Here is a 4,585-nt window from a genome sequence, read left to right as displayed (position 1 = left end):
GCCCCTCAGATGGATTAAGATGAATGAATAGAATATCTAACTATACAGGATCCATCCTGCGTCTGGGTTCACATGATAACCTGAGGACAGTGTGAATAGCCATTATGCAGCCATGCGTGTATGAGTAGTCAGGTCTACCCCATCCTCTCTGTACAAGGAGAAACCCTGCAGAAACAACACAGACACTTGATTTTTAAATTATATCTTGATCTTATATTGGAGGCTTTTCCCCACACTAACAGTATTGGGCAGTATTGTTGATGATTGATAAAATGTTTGGTTATTATATATTCTGTGAATGCAAAGAATATTCAAAGCATAGGTTTAATAAAACCCATTCTCAAGAAAGGCAAATAAAATTAGATGATGAAATTACACAGTGCTAATTAAAGACAATCCTAGACATCGATTCATAATAACATTGGAGAATATTAGTTTTGACAGTACTTTCAAACACCAAATTTGTTGATATACAAGGATTTACCCTTCAGCATAATGTGAATTATCATAAAATCGGATGAAGTGTCCTAAAACATGATGATTAATGTTTAATGAAGTTTGCCTGGTGGAAATATGAAGGGCACACCAGACTGAGAGAGGTGCTTTTGGAAAAAGCCCTGGAAGCTCACAGAGGCTCCTGGTACAGGGCTGGGGTCAGAAAGGGGCCAGCCTGAGCCTAGGAGGATTTGCAGAGGGTGTTGTGGGAAGTGATGTTGCAGAAGAAAGAGGGACAGAAGCCAGGAGCCCTGGAAAGGCAGGTGAGGAGGTTAGATCTGTGTAGCAGGGAAGGGAGGATGAATTTCCATAAACTGAGGCACATGTGATAAAACAGGATTGGGGGGTGATAAGCCAGGTGACCTTTGAGAGTGTGGAGAGGACTGAATCAGAGAAAGCAGTTGGAAGGAGGTTGGATGAACCTTTGATGAGAGTCAAACTCAGATGCTCTCTGGAAGACTAAGAGATAACAGACACATGAGAGACAGTTGCAGAAACAAACCCTGTTGAGGGTGCGGACGCATAAGGAGGTGAGAGGAGGGCCCCACAGCAATGGAGAGCAGGCCCTGGCGGCCGAGACCTCACAGCAGCCTGAGCTGCACCAGACGAGGGAACTTCATGCCTGGTTAGCCCAGGTTTTGTGAATATGTACTCATTTCGCAGTGGAAATATATAAACAGATTTCATCACGAGCACTGTCAAGGCACCAGTGGAGGGACGTGTATTGAAGGAGTGTACTTATATAATCTCTCTAAAGAGACACAAAGATGATTCCAACAGGGTCTCAGCCCTCTTTCCCACTAGTTGTAGCTGCTAATACCATCCATCCCCATTCTGCTCCACGTGGGAATAGATTTCATTCTATATGTACATGTACGGGTGAGTTGAAGGGTAGACAAACATTTCAAGCAAGGAAGTTCAAAAGGGTCTGGAATGTACTGTATTTTTTCAGCTCAAATTCTAGTAGGACCTGAAGCTTTCAGGCCATATGTCTCTTCCTGATCTTTTATTCCTGTGGGTAGATATCAACAACTCTTTCTCCCCCATGCCTTGAGGCTTGTCTAGAACCTTCTCTCTAGGCTCCAAGACTAATAAGGCTCATAACAGAATAAGAGGCTTGACCTCCTGTGTCACCCAAACCCTCTCGACTCAAGTGGGTGATTTCTCATTTCAAGAAACTGCAGCCTAGCACCTGGCTTCTCAACACCCCAGTCCCAGCCATAAATACGGCGCCTTCTTCACATTGATGTCTGCCATTGTTGTCTGCGTTATTGGGTGGTTTCACTTATGGGCTAGGACAGCAGAAATGGGCCCTCTGGGAGGGCTTAGGAAGAAAAAGCTTTCCTTGGTCCAACGAACCCTCTTTTCCTTTCAGGTGACACCTGGGAGGACTCTCACCAGGAACCTGTGAGTTTCCCAGGGTCAGAGGTGCCAACTTCACAGGCACAGCTTCACAAAAGCACCCACATGACTGATTGTCTGCAGCGGCAGCTGGACCAGCATCTTGACTGTGGTGACAGCAAAGCCATTCTTGGTGTTTCTTCCACCAACTGGGCCTTTACCACCAACCCTGATTCTGGAAACCAAGGACCACTCTTTCTAGGTAAGAAAGAAAAGGGGATTAGAATGCTCTGGTCCATGTGCTGGTTATCACAAAGCTGTGGGTGGAGGAGGCAGAGGGCCTCTCCCAAACCCGCTGTCAGCCCAGTTGAAACCCGTGACACTCTAACAGAGTGAGGTGATCAAGAGCCTGGGACTTAGGACCAGCTCAGCCTCAGGCCCTGGTTCTGCAAACTCCTGCTTGTTTAACTGAGACAACTAATTTATCTTCCTAGGTATTTGCCTCTCTCATCCCTGAAATGAACTCATGAAACTTCTATCTCCTTTGCATTATTGTTGGGAATCTTAAACAATATAATGTCCAGGGCATCTGATTCGCTAAAATTTGTTTGATAACCACTGTGAATATATAATATCTAAGCTTTGTGTATTTCTGGTGCTTTAACGCTTACAAAATGATTGCACAATGATTGTTTCCTCTAAGGTAGCATAAGCTTTATGGTCTCTACTTTCTCTAAACCCCATCTTCCCTTGCTTTCTCAGGAAGGTAGCTTGGCCAGTATTTTCCTCTCCTTTCAACATCCCTCATCAAGGCAATTTACTCCTGTTGGGTGCTCCCAGGAACAGTGTATTAGCAACATGCAATAGGAGTGTAAACACTGGCCCTGCAACTCAGTCCCATGTTTGCTTTTCATATCCAGTTTCTTTTCCTCATTTTCCCCTCATTTTGAAATAAAGGGCTACCCTCATTCTTGAAGTGCACCCATCAGTCTCTTTTATGACCCTCCATTTAAGTCATTCTCTCCACTCATCTCCTTTTCCGTCTCCTAGTCTTCCTCTCCTCTGGATCCACCTCTGTTCAAGTTTCCTTCAAAGAGCTTTCAGACCCTCACATCCATTTCATCTGGGACGTATTCATCCTTACCCTCCCTCGCTCTCCATATCCTCCACTGGAACCTGGGGCTGCCTGGTGCTCCTCCCTCTGGCTGTGGCTTCATGTGAGGATCCAGGAGAGACCCACGTCCTCAGGTGGAGCTGAGCTGAGAAGGAGCCCCCTGGTGCAGCACCCAGAGTCTCACGGAAAGTGCTCAGGGAGGGAGGGGTGCAGAGCCTGACAAGAGCCAGTAGGTCTTGTGGTGTTTATTGTCTCCTCTTCCGCTTGTCTCTCCTTTTCTTGTGCTTGGTCTCCCACATTCTCAGCCAAGACTGAACCCCACTGGCTCAGTCACTCTGTTTCCTGCTCACCTTCCATGGAGACCTGAGCATAAATCCAGGCTTCACAGCAGATTTTGCAGCAAAGGGTAGTCTTAATGCCCTTTACTTTCACACCCCTTCTCACTGTGACTCCCACCTGCCCCCCCCCCATATCTCCTAGTTCCTGTCACCAAATACAGCTTCCTTCTCATTCTTCTTATTTTTCTATTTTCTTTTCCAAATTCAACTCATCAGGAAGCCAACAGAATGATCCATTCAATAGCTCAAATCCTTCATTCATTTATTCCATCACAAACACACTCACCTGTGAGTTTTCTTCCTTTTTTATCATATCATCTATGCCTTATATAAATTATGTATAAATATCATATGTTGTGTGTGTCTATATACATGAAGTGTATATTGATGCACATTTAAAAGTTTTCCAATTTAGACTTCTTTTCTCTCATGTGGTTCTCCTTCAACTTCCACTTTCCTTCATCTCTTCCCTCCCAACAGTACAAACTACATCCTGTAGGAGTTTCTTGCCTTTGTCTTTTCTACCTAGGAATTTCTTGTTGTCATCCATTTTATTTTCCTTGCTCATTTTTGGCATTTGGAAACATGTTTGCCCTGTGGCACACTTAGGAATACTGGGTAGTATGAGGAAGATCAGCACAAAAGAAAATATAAAAATATCTCCATTGCTTCACCTACCCATGGGCTTTCATTTGGCCTTTCTTGTTCCTGGACACTTTTGGTACCTGATGTCCTTCTTGGGTGAAGGAATAAGTCTTTGCAAATCATGAATAACAGTGGATCCTGTTGGCTGTGGTTTTCTCTTCAGAGCTGGATGCTTCCATCAGAATGAAGAACCCTCGCAAGCTGGAAGGTGAGGGCTCCACAGCAAGCACACAGGAGCATCCAGTCTGTAACAAGATTAAAGGCTTAAGTGTTCTGAAACAGAAGATTCTCAGAAGAAAACTGCTGTTTGGCAAGTGGAGACTAGCATGCAGATTCCCTGGCCTTCAAGCTTAGGGTACAGAGGTAATCCCAGGCACTTCTTCCTTATGCTCTTTATCTCTTATGGCTCAATCTCCCACTAAGTTTGCTCTTCCCCATTTGTTCACTCAACAGCTGACACACCTCTGTGTGGTCTTTCCTCTCTTTTCCGTGGGGGCTGCCACCCTGCAGTGCCCTTCCCTCTCACTCTCCGGTTTCCACTCTGACCCGTACTGTTTCCCCACTGCTACCATCCTCATATTCCCTCTGACCTTTCCTATTAGCCACAAGGAAGCCCAGATCCATGGTCCTCCTCATCAGAAGAGCGGCATTT

This window comes from Cervus elaphus, chromosome 20 (assembly GCF_910594005.1).
Source record: "Cervus elaphus chromosome 20, mCerEla1.1, whole genome shotgun sequence".
In the NCBI taxonomy this organism is placed as follows: Eukaryota; Metazoa; Chordata; class Mammalia; order Artiodactyla; family Cervidae; genus Cervus; species Cervus elaphus.
This window is presented reverse-complemented; position numbering follows the sequence as displayed.